Source organism: Aegilops tauschii, unplaced genomic scaffold (genome assembly GCF_002575655.3).
Source record: "Aegilops tauschii subsp. strangulata cultivar AL8/78 unplaced genomic scaffold, Aet v6.0 ptg000417l_obj, whole genome shotgun sequence".
In the NCBI taxonomy this organism is placed as follows: domain Eukaryota; kingdom Viridiplantae; phylum Streptophyta; class Magnoliopsida; order Poales; family Poaceae; genus Aegilops; species Aegilops tauschii.
Genome location: NW_027332660.1, coordinates 1 through 18027, shown reverse-complemented (window position 1 = coordinate 18027; position 18027 = coordinate 1). Strand labels below are relative to the sequence as shown.

Below are 18027 nucleotides of genomic sequence, written 5' to 3'. Positions count from 1 at the left end.
CGGTTGAACCGTGGTAAAACTCGTCTCCGTAGTTGAGCGGGAGCGGCCAAAGGAATGTGCAATCGTGTGTGTAGTGGAGCTGGGAGGGGCAAGCATAAGGGACGAAGACGGGGGTAACATGTCGGATGCGATCATACCAGCACTAAAGCACCGGATCCCATCAGAACTCCGAAGTTAAGCGTGCTTGGGCGAGAGTAGTACTAGGATGGGTGACCTCCTGGGAAGTCCTCGTGTTGCATTCCCTTTTTAATTTGTTTTGCACCGCGTGCAAAACAAAACGCACGAGCGCGACGTATGTTTAGCACGTTTTATTATTTTGCACGTTTACGGTAAGTTTTAGCTCGCTGCTCATTATTCACGCGTCTAGCGGCGGCAAGCGTGTTCTGAAAGGGGTCGAAACCATGGTAAATAGGCACTGGTGCGGTTGAACCGTGGTAAAACTCGTCTCCGTAGTTGAGCGGGAGCGGCCAAAGGAATGTGCAATCGTGTGTGTAGTGGAGCTGGGAGGGGCAAGCATAAGGGACGAAGACGGGGGTAACATGTCGGATGCGATCATACCAGCACTAAAGCACCGGATCCCATCAGAGCTCCGAAGTTAAGCGTGCTTGGGCGAGAGTAGTACTAGGATGGGTGACCTCCTGGGAAGTCCTCGTGTTGCATTCCCTTTTTAATTTGTTTTGCACCGCGTGCAAAACAAAACGCACGAGCGCGACGTATGTTTAGCACGTTTTATTATTTTGCACGTTTACGGTAAGTTTTAGCTCGCTGCTCATTATTCACGCGTCTAGCGGCGGCAAGCGTGTTCTGAAAGGGGTCGAAACCATGGTAAATAGGCACTGGTGCGGTTGAACCGTGGTAAAACTCGTCTCCGTAGTTGAGCGGGAGCGGCCAAAGGAATGTGCAATCGTGTGTGTAGTGGAGCTGGGAGGGGCAAGCATAAGGGACGAAGACGGGGGTAACATGTCGGATGCGATCATACCAGCACTAAAGCACCGGATCCCATCAGAACTCCGAAGTTAAGCGTGCTTGGGCGAGAGTAGTACTAGGATGGGTGACCTCCTGGGAAGTCCTCGTGTTGCATTCCCTTTTTAATTTGTTTTGCACCGCGTGCAAAACAAAACGCACGAGCGCGACGTATGTTTAGCACGTTTTATTATTTTGCACGTTTACGGTAAGTTTTAGCTCGCTGCTCATTATTCACGCGTCTAGCGGCGGCAAGCGTGTTCTGAAAGGGGTCGAAACCATGGTAAATAGGCACTGGTGCGGTTGAACCGTGGTAAAACTCGTCTCCGTAGTTGAGCGGGAGCGGCCAAAGGAATGTGCAATCGTGTGTGTAGTGGAGCTGGGAGGGGCAAGCATAAGGGACGAAGACGGGGGTAACATGTCGGATGCGATCATACCAGCACTAAAGCACCGGATCCCATCAGAACTCCGAAGTTAAGCGTGCTTGGGCGAGAGTAGTACTAGGATGGGTGACCTCCTGGGAAGTCCTCGTGTTGCATTCCCTTTTTAATTTGTTTTGCACCGCGTGCAAAACAAAACGCACGAGCGCGACGTATGTTTAGCACGTTTTATTATTTTGCACGTTTACGGTAAGTTTTAGCTCGCTGCTCATTATTCACGCGTCTAGCGGCGGCAAGCGTGTTCTGAAAGGGGTCGAAACCATGGTAAATAGGCACTGGTGCGGTTGAACCGTGGTAAAACTCGTCTCCGTAGTTGAGCGGGAGCGGCCAAAGGAATGTGCAATCGTGTGTGTAGTGGAGCTGGGAGGGGCAAGCATAAGGGACGAAGACGGGGGTAACATGTCGGATGCGATCATACCAGCACTAAAGCACCGGATCCCATCAGAGCTCCGAAGTTAAGCGTGCTTGGGCGAGAGTAGTACTAGGATGGGTGACCTCCTGGGAAGTCCTCGTGTTGCATTCCCTTTTTAATTTGTTTTGCACCGCGTGCAAAACAAAACGCACGAGCGCGACGTATGTTTAGCACGTTTTATTATTTTGCACGTTTACGGTAAGTTTTAGCTCGCTGCTCATTATTCACGCGTCTAGCGGCGGCAAGCGTGTTCTGAAAGGGGTCGAAACCATGGTAAATAGGCACTGGTGCGGTTGAACCGTGGTAAAACTCGTCTCCGTAGTTGAGCGGGAGCGGCCAAAGGAATGTGCAATCGTGTGTGTAGTGGAGCTGGGAGGGGCAAGCATAAGGGACGAAGACGGGGGTAACATGTCGGATGCGATCATACCAGCACTAAAGCACCGGATCCCATCAGAACTCCGAAGTTAAGCGTGCTTGGGCGAGAGTAGTACTAGGATGGGTGACCTCCTGGGAAGTCCTCGTGTTGCATTCCCTTTTTAATTTGTTTTGCACCGCGTGCAAAACAAAACGCACGAGCGCGACGTATGTTTAGCACGTTTTATTATTTTGCACGTTTACGGTAAGTTTTAGCTCGCTGCTCATTATTCACGCGTCTAGCGGCGGCAAGCGTGTTCTGAAAGGGGTCGAAACCATGGTAAATAGGCACTGGTGCGGTTGAACCGTGGTAAAACTCGTCTCCGTAGTTGAGCGGGAGCGGCCAAAGGAATGTGCAATCGTGTGTGTAGTGGAGCTGGGAGGGGCAAGCATAAGGGACGAAGACGGGGGTAACATGTCGGATGCGATCATACCAGCACTAAAGCACCGGATCCCATCAGAGCTCCGAAGTTAAGCGTGCTTGGGCGAGAGTAGTACTAGGATGGGTGACCTCCTGGGAAGTCCTCGTGTTGCATTCCCTTTTTAATTTGTTTTGCACCGCGTGCAAAACAAAACGCACGAGCGCGACGTATGTTTAGCACGTTTTATTATTTTGCACGTTTACGGTAAGTTTTAGCTCGCTGCTCATTATTCACGCGTCTAGCGGCGGCAAGCGTGTTCTGAAAGGGGTCGAAACCATGGTAAATAGGCACTGGTGCGGTTGAACCGTGGTAAAACTCGTCTCCGTAGTTGAGCGGGAGCGGCCAAAGGAATGTGCAATCGTGTGTGTAGTGGAGCTGGGAGGGGCAAGCATAAGGGACGAAGACGGGGGTAACATGTCGGATGCGATCATACCAGCACTAAAGCACCGGATCCCATCAGAACTCCGAAGTTAAGCGTGCTTGGGCGAGAGTAGTACTAGGATGGGTGACCTCCTGGGAAGTCCTCGTGTTGCATTCCCTTTTTAATTTGTTTTGCACCGCGTGCAAAACAAAACGCACGAGCGCGACGTATGTTTAGCACGTTTTATTATTTTGCACGTTTACGGTAAGTTTTAGCTCGCTGCTCATTATTCACGCGTCTAGCGGCGGCAAGCGTGTTCTGAAAGGGGTCGAAACCATGGTAAATAGGCACTGGTGCGGTTGAACCGTGGTAAAACTCGTCTCCGTAGTTGAGCGGGAGCGGCCAAAGGAATGTGCAATCGTGTGTGTAGTGGAGCTGGGAGGGGCAAGCATAAGGGACGAAGACGGGGGTAACATGTCGGATGCGATCATACCAGCACTAAAGCACCGGATCCCATCAGAACTCCGAAGTTAAGCGTGCTTGGGCGAGAGTAGTACTAGGATGGGTGACCTCCTGGGAAGTCCTCGTGTTGCATTCCCTTTTTAATTTGTTTTGCACCGCGTGCAAAACAAAACGCACGAGCGCGACGTATGTTTAGCACGTTTTATTATTTTGCACGTTTACGGTAAGTTTTAGCTCGCTGCTCATTATTCACGCGTCTAGCGGCGGCAAGCGTGTTCTGAAAGGGGTCGAAACCATGGTAAATAGGCACTGGTGCGGTTGAACCGTGGTAAAACTCGTCTCCGTAGTTGAGCGGGAGCGGCCAAAGGAATGTGCAATCGTGTGTGTAGTGGAGCTGGGAGGGGCAAGCATAAGGGACGAAGACGGGGGTAACATGTCGGATGCGATCATACCAGCACTAAAGCACCGGATCCCATCAGAACTCCGAAGTTAAGCGTGCTTGGGCGAGAGTAGTACTAGGATGGGTGACCTCCTGGGAAGTCCTCGTGTTGCATTCCCTTTTTAATTTGTTTTGCACCGCGTGCAAAACAAAACGCACGAGCGCGACGTATGTTTAGCACGTTTTATTATTTTGCACGTTTACGGTAAGTTTTAGCTCGCTGCTCATTATTCACGCGTCTAGCGGCGGCAAGCGTGTTCTGAAAGGGGTCGAAACCATGGTAAATAGGCACTGGTGCGGTTGAACCGTGGTAAAACTCGTCTCCGTAGTTGAGCGGGAGCGGCCAAAGGAATGTGCAATCGTGTGTGTAGTGGAGCTGGGAGGGGCAAGCATAAGGGACGAAGACGGGGGTAACATGTCGGATGCGATCATACCAGCACTAAAGCACCGGATCCCATCAGAACTCCGAAGTTAAGCGTGCTTGGGCGAGAGTAGTACTAGGATGGGTGACCTCCTGGGAAGTCCTCGTGTTGCATTCCCTTTTTAATTTGTTTTGCACCGCGTGCAAAACAAAACGCACGAGCGCGACGTATGTTTAGCACGTTTTATTATTTTGCACGTTTACGGTAAGTTTTAGCTCGCTGCTCATTATTCACGCGTCTAGCGGCGGCAAGCGTGTTCTGAAAGGGGTCGAAACCATGGTAAATAGGCACTGGTGCGGTTGAACCGTGGTAAAACTCGTCTCCGTAGTTGAGCGGGAGCGGCCAAAGGAATGTGCAATCGTGTGTGTAGTGGAGCTGGGAGGGGCAAGCATAAGGGACGAAGACGGGGGTAACATGTCGGATGCGATCATACCAGCACTAAAGCACCGGATCCCATCAGAACTCCGAAGTTAAGCGTGCTTGGGCGAGAGTAGTACTAGGATGGGTGACCTCCTGGGAAGTCCTCGTGTTGCATTCCCTTTTTAATTTGTTTTGCACCGCGTGCAAAACAAAACGCACGAGCGCGACGTATGTTTAGCACGTTTTATTATTTTGCACGTTTACGGTAAGTTTTAGCTCGCTGCTCATTATTCACGCGTCTAGCGGCGGCAAGCGTGTTCTGAAAGGGGTCGAAACCATGGTAAATAGGCACTGGTGCGGTTGAACCGTGGTAAAACTCGTCTCCGTAGTTGAGCGGGAGCGGCCAAAGGAATGTGCAATCGTGTGTGTAGTGGAGCTGGGAGGGGCAAGCATAAGGGACGAAGACGGGGGTAACATGTCGGATGCGATCATACCAGCACTAAAGCACCGGATCCCATCAGAACTCCGAAGTTAAGCGTGCTTGGGCGAGAGTAGTACTAGGATGGGTGACCTCCTGGGAAGTCCTCGTGTTGCATTCCCTTTTTAATTTGTTTTGCACCGCGTGCAAAACAAAACGCACGAGCGCGACGTATGTTTAGCACGTTTTATTATTTTGCACGTTTACGGTAAGTTTTAGCTCGCTGCTCATTATTCACGCGTCTAGCGGCGGCAAGCGTGTTCTGAAAGGGGTCGAAACCATGGTAAATAGGCACTGGTGCGGTTGAACCGTGGTAAAACTCGTCTCCGTAGTTGAGCGGGAGCGGCCAAAGGAATGTGCAATCGTGTGTGTAGTGGAGCTGGGAGGGGCAAGCATAAGGGACGAAGACGGGGGTAACATGTCGGATGCGATCATACCAGCACTAAAGCACCGGATCCCATCAGAACTCCGAAGTTAAGCGTGCTTGGGCGAGAGTAGTACTAGGATGGGTGACCTCCTGGGAAGTCCTCGTGTTGCATTCCCTTTTTAATTTGTTTTGCACCGCGTGCAAAACAAAACGCACGAGCGCGACGTATGTTTAGCACGTTTTATTATTTTGCACGTTTACGGTAAGTTTTAGCTCGCTGCTCATTATTCACGCGTCTAGCGGCGGCAAGCGTGTTCTGAAAGGGGTCGAAACCATGGTAAATAGGCACTGGTGCGGTTGAACCGTGGTAAAACTCGTCTCCGTAGTTGAGCGGGAGCGGCCAAAGGAATGTGCAATCGTGTGTGTAGTGGAGCTGGGAGGGGCAAGCATAAGGGACGAAGACGGGGGTAACATGTCGGATGCGATCATACCAGCACTAAAGCACCGGATCCCATCAGAACTCCGAAGTTAAGCGTGCTTGGGCGAGAGTAGTACTAGGATGGGTGACCTCCTGGGAAGTCCTCGTGTTGCATTCCCTTTTTAATTTGTTTTGCACCGCGTGCAAAACAAAACGCACGAGCGCGACGTATGTTTAGCACGTTTTATTATTTTGCACGTTTACGGTAAGTTTTAGCTCGCTGCTCATTATTCACGCGTCTAGCGGCGGCAAGCGTGTTCTGAAAGGGGTCGAAACCATGGTAAATAGGCACTGGTGCGGTTGAACCGTGGTAAAACTCGTCTCCGTAGTTGAGCGGGAGCGGCCAAAGGAATGTGCAATCGTGTGTGTAGTGGAGCTGGGAGGGGCAAGCATAAGGGACGAAGACGGGGGTAACATGTCGGATGCGATCATACCAGCACTAAAGCACCGGATCCCATCAGAACTCCGAAGTTAAGCGTGCTTGGGCGAGAGTAGTACTAGGATGGGTGACCTCCTGGGAAGTCCTCGTGTTGCATTCCCTTTTTAATTTGTTTTGCACCGCGTGCAAAACAAAACGCACGAGCGCGACGTATGTTTAGCACGTTTTATTATTTTGCACGTTTACGGTAAGTTTTAGCTCGCTGCTCATTATTCACGCGTCTAGCGGCGGCAAGCGTGTTCTGAAAGGGGTCGAAACCATGGTAAATAGGCACTGGTGCGGTTGAACCGTGGTAAAACTCGTCTCCGTAGTTGAGCGGGAGCGGCCAAAGGAATGTGCAATCGTGTGTGTAGTGGAGCTGGGAGGGGCAAGCATAAGGGACGAAGACGGGGGTAACATGTCGGATGCGATCATACCAGCACTAAAGCACCGGATCCCATCAGAACTCCGAAGTTAAGCGTGCTTGGGCGAGAGTAGTACTAGGATGGGTGACCTCCTGGGAAGTCCTCGTGTTGCATTCCCTTTTTAATTTGTTTTGCACCGCGTGCAAAACAAAACGCACGAGCGCGACGTATGTTTAGCACGTTTTATTATTTTGCACGTTTACGGTAAGTTTTAGCTCGCTGCTCATTATTCACGCGTCTAGCGGCGGCAAGCGTGTTCTGAAAGGGGTCGAAACCATGGTAAATAGGCACTGGTGCGGTTGAACCGTGGTAAAACTCGTCTCCGTAGTTGAGCGGGAGCGGCCAAAGGAATGTGCAATCGTGTGTGTAGTGGAGCTGGGAGGGGCAAGCATAAGGGACGAAGACGGGGGTAACATGTCGGATGCGATCATACCAGCACTAAAGCACCGGATCCCATCAGAACTCCGAAGTTAAGCGTGCTTGGGCGAGAGTAGTACTAGGATGGGTGACCTCCTGGGAAGTCCTCGTGTTGCATTCCCTTTTTAATTTGTTTTGCACCGCGTGCAAAACAAAACGCACGAGCGCGACGTATGTTTAGCACGTTTTATTATTTTGCACGTTTACGGTAAGTTTTAGCTCGCTGCTCATTATTCACGCGTCTAGCGGCGGCAAGCGTGTTCTGAAAGGGGTCGAAACCATGGTAAATAGGCACTGGTGCGGTTGAACCGTGGTAAAACTCGTCTCCGTAGTTGAGCGGGAGCGGCCAAAGGAATGTGCAATCGTGTGTGTAGTGGAGCTGGGAGGGGCAAGCATAAGGGACGAAGACGGGGGTAACATGTCGGATGCGATCATACCAGCACTAAAGCACCGGATCCCATCAGAACTCCGAAGTTAAGCGTGCTTGGGCGAGAGTAGTACTAGGATGGGTGACCTCCTGGGAAGTCCTCGTGTTGCATTCCCTTTTTAATTTGTTTTGCACCGCGTGCAAAACAAAACGCACGAGCGCGACGTATGTTTAGCACGTTTTATTATTTTGCACGTTTACGGTAAGTTTTAGCTCGCTGCTCATTATTCACGCGTCTAGCGGCGGCAAGCGTGTTCTGAAAGGGGTCGAAACCATGGTAAATAGGCACTGGTGCGGTTGAACCGTGGTAAAACTCGTCTCCGTAGTTGAGCGGGAGCGGCCAAAGGAATGTGCAATCGTGTGTGTAGTGGAGCTGGGAGGGGCAAGCATAAGGGACGAAGACGGGGGTAACATGTCGGATGCGATCATACCAGCACTAAAGCACCGGATCCCATCAGAACTCCGAAGTTAAGCGTGCTTGGGCGAGAGTAGTACTAGGATGGGTGACCTCCTGGGAAGTCCTCGTGTTGCATTCCCTTTTTAATTTGTTTTGCACCGCGTGCAAAACAAAACGCACGAGCGCGACGTATGTTTAGCACGTTTTATTATTTTGCACGTTTACGGTAAGTTTTAGCTCGCTGCTCATTATTCACGCGTCTAGCGGCGGCAAGCGTGTTCTGAAAGGGGTCGAAACCATGGTAAATAGGCACTGGTGCGGTTGAACCGTGGTAAAACTCGTCTCCGTAGTTGAGCGGGAGCGGCCAAAGGAATGTGCAATCGTGTGTGTAGTGGAGCTGGGAGGGGCAAGCATAAGGGACGAAGACGGGGGTAACATGTCGGATGCGATCATACCAGCACTAAAGCACCGGATCCCATCAGAACTCCGAAGTTAAGCGTGCTTGGGCGAGAGTAGTACTAGGATGGGTGACCTCCTGGGAAGTCCTCGTGTTGCATTCCCTTTTTAATTTGTTTTGCACCGCGTGCAAAACAAAACGCACGAGCGCGACGTATGTTTAGCACGTTTTATTATTTTGCACGTTTACGGTAAGTTTTAGCTCGCTGCTCATTATTCACGCGTCTAGCGGCGGCAAGCGTGTTCTGAAAGGGGTCGAAACCATGGTAAATAGGCACTGGTGCGGTTGAACCGTGGTAAAACTCGTCTCCGTAGTTGAGCGGGAGCGGCCAAAGGAATGTGCAATCGTGTGTGTAGTGGAGCTGGGAGGGGCAAGCATAAGGGACGAAGACGGGGGTAACATGTCGGATGCGATCATACCAGCACTAAAGCACCGGATCCCATCAGAACTCCGAAGTTAAGCGTGCTTGGGCGAGAGTAGTACTAGGATGGGTGACCTCCTGGGAAGTCCTCGTGTTGCATTCCCTTTTTAATTTGTTTTGCACCGCGTGCAAAACAAAACGCACGAGCGCGACGTATGTTTAGCACGTTTTATTATTTTGCACGTTTACGGTAAGTTTTAGCTCGCTGCTCATTATTCACGCGTCTAGCGGCGGCAAGCGTGTTCTGAAAGGGGTCGAAACCATGGTAAATAGGCACTGGTGCGGTTGAACCGTGGTAAAACTCGTCTCCGTAGTTGAGCGGGAGCGGCCAAAGGAATGTGCAATCGTGTGTGTAGTGGAGCTGGGAGGGGCAAGCATAAGGGACGAAGACGGGGGTAACATGTCGGATGCGATCATACCAGCACTAAAGCACCGGATCCCATCAGAACTCCGAAGTTAAGCGTGCTTGGGCGAGAGTAGTACTAGGATGGGTGACCTCCTGGGAAGTCCTCGTGTTGCATTCCCTTTTTAATTTGTTTTGCACCGCGTGCAAAACAAAACGCACGAGCGCGACGTATGTTTAGCACGTTTTATTATTTTGCACGTTTACGGTAAGTTTTAGCTCGCTGCTCATTATTCACGCGTCTAGCGGCGGCAAGCGTGTTCTGAAAGGGGTCGAAACCATGGTAAATAGGCACTGGTGCGGTTGAACCGTGGTAAAACTCGTCTCCGTAGTTGAGCGGGAGCGGCCAAAGGAATGTGCAATCGTGTGTGTAGTGGAGCTGGGAGGGGCAAGCATAAGGGACGAAGACGGGGGTAACATGTCGGATGCGATCATACCAGCACTAAAGCACCGGATCCCATCAGAACTCCGAAGTTAAGCGTGCTTGGGCGAGAGTAGTACTAGGATGGGTGACCTCCTGGGAAGTCCTCGTGTTGCATTCCCTTTTTAATTTGTTTTGCACCGCGTGCAAAACAAAACGCACGAGCGCGACGTATGTTTAGCACGTTTTATTATTTTGCACGTTTACGGTAAGTTTTAGCTCGCTGCTCATTATTCACGCGTCTAGCGGCGGCAAGCGTGTTCTGAAAGGGGTCGAAACCATGGTAAATAGGCACTGGTGCGGTTGAACCGTGGTAAAACTCGTCTCCGTAGTTGAGCGGGAGCGGCCAAAGGAATGTGCAATCGTGTGTGTAGTGGAGCTGGGAGGGGCAAGCATAAGGGACGAAGACGGGGGTAACATGTCGGATGCGATCATACCAGCACTAAAGCACCGGATCCCATCAGAACTCCGAAGTTAAGCGTGCTTGGGCGAGAGTAGTACTAGGATGGGTGACCTCCTGGGAAGTCCTCGTGTTGCATTCCCTTTTTAATTTGTTTTGCACCGCGTGCAAAACAAAACGCACGAGCGCGACGTATGTTTAGCACGTTTTATTATTTTGCACGTTTACGGTAAGTTTTAGCTCGCTGCTCATTATTCACGCGTCTAGCGGCGGCAAGCGTGTTCTGAAAGGGGTCGAAACCATGGTAAATAGGCACTGGTGCGGTTGAACCGTGGTAAAACTCGTCTCCGTAGTTGAGCGGGAGCGGCCAAAGGAATGTGCAATCGTGTGTGTAGTGGAGCTGGGAGGGGCAAGCATAAGGGACGAAGACGGGGGTAACATGTCGGATGCGATCATACCAGCACTAAAGCACCGGATCCCATCAGAACTCCGAAGTTAAGCGTGCTTGGGCGAGAGTAGTACTAGGATGGGTGACCTCCTGGGAAGTCCTCGTGTTGCATTCCCTTTTTAATTTGTTTTGCACCGCGTGCAAAACAAAACGCACGAGCGCGACGTATGTTTAGCACGTTTTATTATTTTGCACGTTTACGGTAAGTTTTAGCTCGCTGCTCATTATTCACGCGTCTAGCGGCGGCAAGCGTGTTCTGAAAGGGGTCGAAACCATGGTAAATAGGCACTGGTGCGGTTGAACCGTGGTAAAACTCGTCTCCGTAGTTGAGCGGGAGCGGCCAAAGGAATGTGCAATCGTGTGTGTAGTGGAGCTGGGAGGGGCAAGCATAAGGGACGAAGACGGGGGTAACATGTCGGATGCGATCATACCAGCACTAAAGCACCGGATCCCATCAGAACTCCGAAGTTAAGCGTGCTTGGGCGAGAGTAGTACTAGGATGGGTGACCTCCTGGGAAGTCCTCGTGTTGCATTCCCTTTTTAATTTGTTTTGCACCGCGTGCAAAACAAAACGCACGAGCGCGACGTATGTTTAGCACGTTTTATTATTTTGCACGTTTACGGTAAGTTTTAGCTCGCTGCTCATTATTCACGCGTCTAGCGGCGGCAAGCGTGTTCTGAAAGGGGTCGAAACCATGGTAAATAGGCACTGGTGCGGTTGAACCGTGGTAAAACTCGTCTCCGTAGTTGAGCGGGAGCGGCCAAAGGAATGTGCAATCGTGTGTGTAGTGGAGCTGGGAGGGGCAAGCATAAGGGACGAAGACGGGGGTAACATGTCGGATGCGATCATACCAGCACTAAAGCACCGGATCCCATCAGAACTCCGAAGTTAAGCGTGCTTGGGCGAGAGTAGTACTAGGATGGGTGACCTCCTGGGAAGTCCTCGTGTTGCATTCCCTTTTTAATTTGTTTTGCACCGCGTGCAAAACAAAACGCACGAGCGCGACGTATGTTTAGCACGTTTTATTATTTTGCACGTTTACGGTAAGTTTTAGCTCGCTGCTCATTATTCACGCGTCTAGCGGCGGCAAGCGTGTTCTGAAAGGGGTCGAAACCATGGTAAATAGGCACTGGTGCGGTTGAACCGTGGTAAAACTCGTCTCCGTAGTTGAGCGGGAGCGGCCAAAGGAATGTGCAATCGTGTGTGTAGTGGAGCTGGGAGGGGCAAGCATAAGGGACGAAGACGGGGGTAACATGTCGGATGCGATCATACCAGCACTAAAGCACCGGATCCCATCAGAACTCCGAAGTTAAGCGTGCTTGGGCGAGAGTAGTACTAGGATGGGTGACCTCCTGGGAAGTCCTCGTGTTGCATTCCCTTTTTAATTTGTTTTGCACCGCGTGCAAAACAAAACGCACGAGCGCGACGTATGTTTAGCACGTTTTATTATTTTGCACGTTTACGGTAAGTTTTAGCTCGCTGCTCATTATTCACGCGTCTAGCGGCGGCAAGCGTGTTCTGAAAGGGGTCGAAACCATGGTAAATAGGCACTGGTGCGGTTGAACCGTGGTAAAACTCGTCTCCGTAGTTGAGCGGGAGCGGCCAAAGGAATGTGCAATCGTGTGTGTAGTGGAGCTGGGAGGGGCAAGCATAAGGGACGAAGACGGGGGTAACATGTCGGATGCGATCATACCAGCACTAAAGCACCGGATCCCATCAGAACTCCGAAGTTAAGCGTGCTTGGGCGAGAGTAGTACTAGGATGGGTGACCTCCTGGGAAGTCCTCGTGTTGCATTCCCTTTTTAATTTGTTTTGCACCGCGTGCAAAACAAAACGCACGAGCGCGACGTATGTTTAGCACGTTTTATTATTTTGCACGTTTACGGTAAGTTTTAGCTCGCTGCTCATTATTCACGCGTCTAGCGGCGGCAAGCGTGTTCTGAAAGGGGTCGAAACCATGGTAAATAGGCACTGGTGCGGTTGAACCGTGGTAAAACTCGTCTCCGTAGTTGAGCGGGAGCGGCCAAAGGAATGTGCAATCGTGTGTGTAGTGGAGCTGGGAGGGGCAAGCATAAGGGACGAAGACGGGGGTAACATGTCGGATGCGATCATACCAGCACTAAAGCACCGGATCCCATCAGAACTCCGAAGTTAAGCGTGCTTGGGCGAGAGTAGTACTAGGATGGGTGACCTCCTGGGAAGTCCTCGTGTTGCATTCCCTTTTTAATTTGTTTTGCACCGCGTGCAAAACAAAACGCACGAGCGCGACGTATGTTTAGCACGTTTTATTATTTTGCACGTTTACGGTAAGTTTTAGCTCGCTGCTCATTATTCACGCGTCTAGCGGCGGCAAGCGTGTTCTGAAAGGGGTCGAAACCATGGTAAATAGGCACTGGTGCGGTTGAACCGTGGTAAAACTCGTCTCCGTAGTTGAGCGGGAGCGGCCAAAGGAATGTGCAATCGTGTGTGTAGTGGAGCTGGGAGGGGCAAGCATAAGGGACGAAGACGGGGGTAACATGTCGGATGCGATCATACCAGCACTAAAGCACCGGATCCCATCAGAACTCCGAAGTTAAGCGTGCTTGGGCGAGAGTAGTACTAGGATGGGTGACCTCCTGGGAAGTCCTCGTGTTGCATTCCCTTTTTAATTTGTTTTGCACCGCGTGCAAAACAAAACGCACGAGCGCGACGTATGTTTAGCACGTTTTATTATTTTGCACGTTTACGGTAAGTTTTAGCTCGCTGCTCATTATTCACGCGTCTAGCGGCGGCAAGCGTGTTCTGAAAGGGGTCGAAACCATGGTAAATAGGCACTGGTGCGGTTGAACCGTGGTAAAACTCGTCTCCGTAGTTGAGCGGGAGCGGCCAAAGGAATGTGCAATCGTGTGTGTAGTGGAGCTGGGAGGGGCAAGCATAAGGGACGAAGACGGGGGTAACATGTCGGATGCGATCATACCAGCACTAAAGCACCGGATCCCATCAGAACTCCGAAGTTAAGCGTGCTTGGGCGAGAGTAGTACTAGGATGGGTGACCTCCTGGGAAGTCCTCGTGTTGCATTCCCTTTTTAATTTGTTTTGCACCGCGTGCAAAACAAAACGCACGAGCGCGACGTATGTTTAGCACGTTTTATTATTTTGCACGTTTACGGTAAGTTTTAGCTCGCTGCTCATTATTCACGCGTCTAGCGGCGGCAAGCGTGTTCTGAAAGGGGTCGAAACCATGGTAAATAGGCACTGGTGCGGTTGAACCGTGGTAAAACTCGTCTCCGTAGTTGAGCGGGAGCGGCCAAAGGAATGTGCAATCGTGTGTGTAGTGGAGCTGGGAGGGGCAAGCATAAGGGACGAAGACGGGGGTAACATGTCGGATGCGATCATACCAGCACTAAAGCACCGGATCCCATCAGAACTCCGAAGTTAAGCGTGCTTGGGCGAGAGTAGTACTAGGATGGGTGACCTCCTGGGAAGTCCTCGTGTTGCATTCCCTTTTTAATTTGTTTTGCACCGCGTGCAAAACAAAACGCACGAGCGCGACGTATGTTTAGCACGTTTTATTATTTTGCACGTTTACGGTAAGTTTTAGCTCGCTGCTCATTATTCACGCGTCTAGCGGCGGCAAGCGTGTTCTGAAAGGGGTCGAAACCATGGTAAATAGGCACTGGTGCGGTTGAACCGTGGTAAAACTCGTCTCCGTAGTTGAGCGGGAGCGGCCAAAGGAATGTGCAATCGTGTGTGTAGTGGAGCTGGGAGGGGCAAGCATAAGGGACGAAGACGGGGGTAACATGTCGGATGCGATCATACCAGCACTAAAGCACCGGATCCCATCAGAACTCCGAAGTTAAGCGTGCTTGGGCGAGAGTAGTACTAGGATGGGTGACCTCCTGGGAAGTCCTCGTGTTGCATTCCCTTTTTAATTTGTTTTGCACCGCGTGCAAAACAAAACGCACGAGCGCGACGTATGTTTAGCACGTTTTATTATTTTGCACGTTTACGGTAAGTTTTAGCTCGCTGCTCATTATTCACGCGTCTAGCGGCGGCAAGCGTGTTCTGAAAGGGGTCGAAACCATGGTAAATAGGCACTGGTGCGGTTGAACCGTGGTAAAACTCGTCTCCGTAGTTGAGCGGGAGCGGCCAAAGGAATGTGCAATCGTGTGTGTAGTGGAGCTGGGAGGGGCAAGCATAAGGGACGAAGACGGGGGTAACATGTCGGATGCGATCATACCAGCACTAAAGCACCGGATCCCATCAGAACTCCGAAGTTAAGCGTGCTTGGGCGAGAGTAGTACTAGGATGGGTGACCTCCTGGGAAGTCCTCGTGTTGCATTCCCTTTTTAATTTGTTTTGCACCGCGTGCAAAACAAAACGCACGAGCGCGACGTATGTTTAGCACGTTTTATTATTTTGCACGTTTACGGTAAGTTTTAGCTCGCTGCTCATTATTCACGCGTCTAGCGGCGGCAAGCGTGTTCTGAAAGGGGTCGAAACCATGGTAAATAGGCACTGGTGCGGTTGAACCGTGGTAAAACTCGTCTCCGTAGTTGAGCGGGAGCGGCCAAAGGAATGTGCAATCGTGTGTGTAGTGGAGCTGGGAGGGGCAAGCATAAGGGACGAAGACGGGGGTAACATGTCGGATGCGATCATACCAGCACTAAAGCACCGGATCCCATCAGAACTCCGAAGTTAAGCGTGCTTGGGCGAGAGTAGTACTAGGATGGGTGACCTCCTGGGAAGTCCTCGTGTTGCATTCCCTTTTTAATTTGTTTTGCACCGCGTGCAAAACAAAACGCACGAGCGCGACGTATGTTTAGCACGTTTTATTATTTTGCACGTTTACGGTAAGTTTTAGCTCGCTGCTCATTATTCACGCGTCTAGCGGCGGCAAGCGTGTTCTGAAAGGGGTCGAAACCATGGTAAATAGGCACTGGTGCGGTTGAACCGTGGTAAAACTCGTCTCCGTAGTTGAGCGGGAGCGGCCAAAGGAATGTGCAATCGTGTGTGTAGTGGAGCTGGGAGGGGCAAGCATAAGGGACGAAGACGGGGGTAACATGTCGGATGCGATCATACCAGCACTAAAGCACCGGATCCCATCAGAACTCCGAAGTTAAGCGTGCTTGGGCGAGAGTAGTACTAGGATGGGTGACCTCCTGGGAAGTCCTCGTGTTGCATTCCCTTTTTAATTTGTTTTGCACCGCGTGCAAAACAAAACGCACGAGCGCGACGTATGTTTAGCACGTTTTATTATTTTGCACGTTTACGGTAAGTTTTAGCTCGCTGCTCATTATTCACGCGTCTAGCGGCGGCAAGCGTGTTCTGAAAGGGGTCGAAACCATGGTAAATAGGCACTGGTGCGGTTGAACCGTGGTAAAACTCGTCTCCGTAGTTGAGCGGGAGCGGCCAAAGGAATGTGCAATCGTGTGTGTAGTGGAGCTGGGAGGGGCAAGCATAAGGGACGAAGACGGGGGTAACATGTCGGATGCGATCATACCAGCACTAAAGCACCGGATCCCATCAGAACTCCGAAGTTAAGCGTGCTTGGGCGAGAGTAGTACTAGGATGGGTGACCTCCTGGGAAGTCCTCGTGTTGCATTCCCTTTTTAATTTGTTTTGCACCGCGTGCAAAACAAAACGCACGAGCGCGACGTATGTTTAGCACGTTTTATTATTTTGCACGTTTACGGTAAGTTTTAGCTCGCTGCTCATTATTCACGCGTCTAGCGGCGGCAAGCGTGTTCTGAAAGGGGTCGAAACCATGGTAAATAGGCACTGGTGCGGTTGAACCGTGGTAAAACTCGTCTCCGTAGTTGAGCGGGAGCGGCCAAAGGAATGTGCAATCGTGTGTGTAGTGGAGCTGGGAGGGGCAAGCATAAGGGACGAAGACGGGGGTAACATGTCGGATGCGATCATACCAGCACTAAAGCACCGGATCCCATCAGAACTCCGAAGTTAAGCGTGCTTGGGCGAGAGTAGTACTAGGATGGGTGACCTCCTGGGAAGTCCTCGTGTTGCATTCCCTTTTTAATTTGTTTTGCACCGCGTGCAAAACAAAACGCACGAGCGCGACGTATGTTTAGCACGTTTTATTATTTTGCACGTTTACGGTAAGTTTTAGCTCGCTGCTCATTATTCACGCGTCTAGCGGCGGCAAGCGTGTTCTGAAAGGGGTCGAAACCATGGTAAATAGGCACTGGTGCGGTTGAACCGTGGTAAAACTCGTCTCCGTAGTTGAGCGGGAGCGGCCAAAGGAATGTGCAATCGTGTGTGTAGTGGAGCTGGGAGGGGCAAGCATAAGGGACGAAGACGGGGGTAACATGTCGGATGCGATCATACCAGCACTAAAGCACCGGATCCCATCAGAACTCCGAAGTTAAGCGTGCTTGGGCGAGAGTAGTACTAGGATGGGTGACCTCCTGGGAAGTCCTCGTGTTGCATTCCCTTTTTAATTTGTTTTGCACCGCGTGCAAAACAAAACGCACGAGCGCGACGTATGTTTAGCACGTTTTATTATTTTGCACGTTTACGGTAAGTTTTAGCTCGCTGCTCATTATTCACGCGTCTAGCGGCGGCAAGCGTGTTCTGAAAGGGGTCGAAACCATGGTAAATAGGCACTGGTGCGGTTGAACCGTGGTAAAACTCGTCTCCGTAGTTGAGCGGGAGCGGCCAAAGGAATGTGCAATCGTGTGTGTAGTGGAGCTGGGAGGGGCAAGCATAAGGGACGAAGACGGGGGTAACATGTCGGATGCGATCATACCAGCACTAAAGCACCGGATCCCATCAGAACTCCGAAGTTAAGCGTGCTTGGGCGAGAGTAGTACTAGGATGGGTGACCTCCTGGGAAGTCCTCGTGTTGCATTCCCTTTTTAATTTGTTTTGCACCGCGTGCAAAACAAAACGCACGAGCGCGACGTATGTTTAGCACGTTTTATTATTTTGCACGTTTACGGTAAGTTTTAGCTCGCTGCTCATTATTCACGCGTCTAGCGGCGGCAAGCGTGTTCTGAAAGGGGTCGAAACCATGGTAAATAGGCACTGGTGCGGTTGAACCGTGGTAAAACTCGTCTCCGTAGTTGAGCGGGAGCGGCCAAAGGAATGTGCAATCGTGTGTGTAGTGGAGCTGGGAGGGGCAAGCATAAGGGACGAAGACGGGGGTAACATGTCGGATGCGATCATACCAGCACTAAAGCACCGGATCCCATCAGAACTCCGAAGTTAAGCGTGCTTGGGCGAGAGTAGTACTAGGATGGGTGACCTCCTGGGAAGTCCTCGTGTTGCATTCCCTTTTTAATTTGTTTTGCACCGCGTGCAAAACAAAACGCACGAGCGCGACGTATGTTTAGCACGTTTTATTATTTTGCACGTTTACGGTAAGTTTTAGCTCGC

The 18027-nt window shown here is 51.1% G+C and overlaps 43 non-coding genes across 43 annotated transcripts; all 43 read left to right on the top strand.

Moving 5' to 3' along the window:
* Positions 1–123: 123 nt before the first annotated feature.
* On the top strand, positions 124–242 carry LOC141030409 (5S ribosomal RNA). The gene has a single exon (XR_012192518.1). It is a non-coding gene; the product is annotated as a 5S ribosomal RNA (ribosomal RNA).
* A 302-nt stretch (positions 243–544) lies between these two features.
* On the top strand, positions 545–663 carry LOC141030380 (5S ribosomal RNA). The gene has a single exon (XR_012192491.1). It is a non-coding gene; the product is annotated as a 5S ribosomal RNA (ribosomal RNA).
* Positions 664–965: 302 nt separating this feature from the next.
* LOC141030408 (5S ribosomal RNA) lies at positions 966–1084 on the top strand. The gene has a single exon (XR_012192517.1). It is a non-coding gene; the product is annotated as a 5S ribosomal RNA (ribosomal RNA).
* Positions 1085–1386: 302 nt separating this feature from the next.
* On the top strand, positions 1387–1505 carry LOC141030407 (5S ribosomal RNA). Its single transcript, XR_012192516.1, has one exon. It is a non-coding gene; the product is annotated as a 5S ribosomal RNA (ribosomal RNA).
* A 302-nt stretch (positions 1506–1807) lies between these two features.
* On the top strand, positions 1808–1926 carry LOC141030379 (5S ribosomal RNA). Its single transcript, XR_012192490.1, has one exon. It is a non-coding gene; the product is annotated as a 5S ribosomal RNA (ribosomal RNA).
* A 302-nt stretch (positions 1927–2228) lies between these two features.
* Positions 2229–2347, top strand: LOC141030406 (5S ribosomal RNA). Its single transcript, XR_012192515.1, has one exon. It is a non-coding gene; the product is annotated as a 5S ribosomal RNA (ribosomal RNA).
* A 302-nt stretch (positions 2348–2649) lies between these two features.
* Positions 2650–2768, top strand: LOC141030378 (5S ribosomal RNA). The gene has a single exon (XR_012192489.1). It is a non-coding gene; the product is annotated as a 5S ribosomal RNA (ribosomal RNA).
* Positions 2769–3070: 302 nt separating this feature from the next.
* LOC141030405 (5S ribosomal RNA) lies at positions 3071–3189 on the top strand. The gene has a single exon (XR_012192514.1). It is a non-coding gene; the product is annotated as a 5S ribosomal RNA (ribosomal RNA).
* A 302-nt stretch (positions 3190–3491) lies between these two features.
* LOC141030403 (5S ribosomal RNA) lies at positions 3492–3610 on the top strand. Its single transcript, XR_012192512.1, has one exon. It is a non-coding gene; the product is annotated as a 5S ribosomal RNA (ribosomal RNA).
* A 302-nt stretch (positions 3611–3912) lies between these two features.
* LOC141030402 (5S ribosomal RNA) lies at positions 3913–4031 on the top strand. The gene has a single exon (XR_012192511.1). It is a non-coding gene; the product is annotated as a 5S ribosomal RNA (ribosomal RNA).
* A 302-nt stretch (positions 4032–4333) lies between these two features.
* On the top strand, positions 4334–4452 carry LOC141030401 (5S ribosomal RNA). The gene has a single exon (XR_012192510.1). It is a non-coding gene; the product is annotated as a 5S ribosomal RNA (ribosomal RNA).
* Positions 4453–4754: 302 nt separating this feature from the next.
* Positions 4755–4873, top strand: LOC141030400 (5S ribosomal RNA). Its single transcript, XR_012192509.1, has one exon. It is a non-coding gene; the product is annotated as a 5S ribosomal RNA (ribosomal RNA).
* A 302-nt stretch (positions 4874–5175) lies between these two features.
* Positions 5176–5294, top strand: LOC141030399 (5S ribosomal RNA). Its single transcript, XR_012192508.1, has one exon. It is a non-coding gene; the product is annotated as a 5S ribosomal RNA (ribosomal RNA).
* A 302-nt stretch (positions 5295–5596) lies between these two features.
* Positions 5597–5715, top strand: LOC141030398 (5S ribosomal RNA). The gene has a single exon (XR_012192507.1). It is a non-coding gene; the product is annotated as a 5S ribosomal RNA (ribosomal RNA).
* A 302-nt stretch (positions 5716–6017) lies between these two features.
* On the top strand, positions 6018–6136 carry LOC141030397 (5S ribosomal RNA). The gene has a single exon (XR_012192506.1). It is a non-coding gene; the product is annotated as a 5S ribosomal RNA (ribosomal RNA).
* A 302-nt stretch (positions 6137–6438) lies between these two features.
* LOC141030396 (5S ribosomal RNA) lies at positions 6439–6557 on the top strand. The gene has a single exon (XR_012192505.1). It is a non-coding gene; the product is annotated as a 5S ribosomal RNA (ribosomal RNA).
* Positions 6558–6859: 302 nt separating this feature from the next.
* Positions 6860–6978, top strand: LOC141030395 (5S ribosomal RNA). Its single transcript, XR_012192504.1, has one exon. It is a non-coding gene; the product is annotated as a 5S ribosomal RNA (ribosomal RNA).
* A 302-nt stretch (positions 6979–7280) lies between these two features.
* Positions 7281–7399, top strand: LOC141030394 (5S ribosomal RNA). The gene has a single exon (XR_012192503.1). It is a non-coding gene; the product is annotated as a 5S ribosomal RNA (ribosomal RNA).
* Positions 7400–7701: 302 nt separating this feature from the next.
* On the top strand, positions 7702–7820 carry LOC141030392 (5S ribosomal RNA). Its single transcript, XR_012192501.1, has one exon. It is a non-coding gene; the product is annotated as a 5S ribosomal RNA (ribosomal RNA).
* A 302-nt stretch (positions 7821–8122) lies between these two features.
* On the top strand, positions 8123–8241 carry LOC141030391 (5S ribosomal RNA). Its single transcript, XR_012192500.1, has one exon. It is a non-coding gene; the product is annotated as a 5S ribosomal RNA (ribosomal RNA).
* A 302-nt stretch (positions 8242–8543) lies between these two features.
* Positions 8544–8662, top strand: LOC141030390 (5S ribosomal RNA). Its single transcript, XR_012192499.1, has one exon. It is a non-coding gene; the product is annotated as a 5S ribosomal RNA (ribosomal RNA).
* Positions 8663–8964: 302 nt separating this feature from the next.
* Positions 8965–9083, top strand: LOC141030389 (5S ribosomal RNA). Its single transcript, XR_012192498.1, has one exon. It is a non-coding gene; the product is annotated as a 5S ribosomal RNA (ribosomal RNA).
* A 302-nt stretch (positions 9084–9385) lies between these two features.
* On the top strand, positions 9386–9504 carry LOC141030388 (5S ribosomal RNA). The gene has a single exon (XR_012192497.1). It is a non-coding gene; the product is annotated as a 5S ribosomal RNA (ribosomal RNA).
* Positions 9505–9806: 302 nt separating this feature from the next.
* LOC141030387 (5S ribosomal RNA) lies at positions 9807–9925 on the top strand. Its single transcript, XR_012192496.1, has one exon. It is a non-coding gene; the product is annotated as a 5S ribosomal RNA (ribosomal RNA).
* Positions 9926–10227: 302 nt separating this feature from the next.
* LOC141030383 (5S ribosomal RNA) lies at positions 10228–10346 on the top strand. The gene has a single exon (XR_012192494.1). It is a non-coding gene; the product is annotated as a 5S ribosomal RNA (ribosomal RNA).
* A 302-nt stretch (positions 10347–10648) lies between these two features.
* On the top strand, positions 10649–10767 carry LOC141030372 (5S ribosomal RNA). Its single transcript, XR_012192483.1, has one exon. It is a non-coding gene; the product is annotated as a 5S ribosomal RNA (ribosomal RNA).
* A 302-nt stretch (positions 10768–11069) lies between these two features.
* On the top strand, positions 11070–11188 carry LOC141030361 (5S ribosomal RNA). Its single transcript, XR_012192472.1, has one exon. It is a non-coding gene; the product is annotated as a 5S ribosomal RNA (ribosomal RNA).
* A 302-nt stretch (positions 11189–11490) lies between these two features.
* LOC141030350 (5S ribosomal RNA) lies at positions 11491–11609 on the top strand. Its single transcript, XR_012192461.1, has one exon. It is a non-coding gene; the product is annotated as a 5S ribosomal RNA (ribosomal RNA).
* A 302-nt stretch (positions 11610–11911) lies between these two features.
* On the top strand, positions 11912–12030 carry LOC141030338 (5S ribosomal RNA). Its single transcript, XR_012192449.1, has one exon. It is a non-coding gene; the product is annotated as a 5S ribosomal RNA (ribosomal RNA).
* A 302-nt stretch (positions 12031–12332) lies between these two features.
* On the top strand, positions 12333–12451 carry LOC141030326 (5S ribosomal RNA). Its single transcript, XR_012192438.1, has one exon. It is a non-coding gene; the product is annotated as a 5S ribosomal RNA (ribosomal RNA).
* A 302-nt stretch (positions 12452–12753) lies between these two features.
* LOC141030315 (5S ribosomal RNA) lies at positions 12754–12872 on the top strand. The gene has a single exon (XR_012192426.1). It is a non-coding gene; the product is annotated as a 5S ribosomal RNA (ribosomal RNA).
* A 302-nt stretch (positions 12873–13174) lies between these two features.
* Positions 13175–13293, top strand: LOC141030303 (5S ribosomal RNA). The gene has a single exon (XR_012192415.1). It is a non-coding gene; the product is annotated as a 5S ribosomal RNA (ribosomal RNA).
* Positions 13294–13595: 302 nt separating this feature from the next.
* Positions 13596–13714, top strand: LOC141030292 (5S ribosomal RNA). Its single transcript, XR_012192404.1, has one exon. It is a non-coding gene; the product is annotated as a 5S ribosomal RNA (ribosomal RNA).
* A 302-nt stretch (positions 13715–14016) lies between these two features.
* LOC141030281 (5S ribosomal RNA) lies at positions 14017–14135 on the top strand. The gene has a single exon (XR_012192393.1). It is a non-coding gene; the product is annotated as a 5S ribosomal RNA (ribosomal RNA).
* Positions 14136–14437: 302 nt separating this feature from the next.
* On the top strand, positions 14438–14556 carry LOC141030270 (5S ribosomal RNA). Its single transcript, XR_012192382.1, has one exon. It is a non-coding gene; the product is annotated as a 5S ribosomal RNA (ribosomal RNA).
* A 302-nt stretch (positions 14557–14858) lies between these two features.
* On the top strand, positions 14859–14977 carry LOC141030259 (5S ribosomal RNA). Its single transcript, XR_012192371.1, has one exon. It is a non-coding gene; the product is annotated as a 5S ribosomal RNA (ribosomal RNA).
* A 302-nt stretch (positions 14978–15279) lies between these two features.
* On the top strand, positions 15280–15398 carry LOC141030247 (5S ribosomal RNA). Its single transcript, XR_012192360.1, has one exon. It is a non-coding gene; the product is annotated as a 5S ribosomal RNA (ribosomal RNA).
* A 302-nt stretch (positions 15399–15700) lies between these two features.
* LOC141030236 (5S ribosomal RNA) lies at positions 15701–15819 on the top strand. The gene has a single exon (XR_012192349.1). It is a non-coding gene; the product is annotated as a 5S ribosomal RNA (ribosomal RNA).
* Positions 15820–16121: 302 nt separating this feature from the next.
* LOC141030415 (5S ribosomal RNA) lies at positions 16122–16240 on the top strand. Its single transcript, XR_012192524.1, has one exon. It is a non-coding gene; the product is annotated as a 5S ribosomal RNA (ribosomal RNA).
* Positions 16241–16542: 302 nt separating this feature from the next.
* LOC141030404 (5S ribosomal RNA) lies at positions 16543–16661 on the top strand. Its single transcript, XR_012192513.1, has one exon. It is a non-coding gene; the product is annotated as a 5S ribosomal RNA (ribosomal RNA).
* A 302-nt stretch (positions 16662–16963) lies between these two features.
* Positions 16964–17082, top strand: LOC141030393 (5S ribosomal RNA). Its single transcript, XR_012192502.1, has one exon. It is a non-coding gene; the product is annotated as a 5S ribosomal RNA (ribosomal RNA).
* Positions 17083–17384: 302 nt separating this feature from the next.
* LOC141030344 (5S ribosomal RNA) lies at positions 17385–17503 on the top strand. Its single transcript, XR_012192455.1, has one exon. It is a non-coding gene; the product is annotated as a 5S ribosomal RNA (ribosomal RNA).
* Positions 17504–17805: 302 nt separating this feature from the next.
* LOC141030230 (5S ribosomal RNA) lies at positions 17806–17924 on the top strand. The gene has a single exon (XR_012192343.1). It is a non-coding gene; the product is annotated as a 5S ribosomal RNA (ribosomal RNA).
* The last annotated feature ends 103 nt before the right edge of the window (positions 17925–18027 follow it).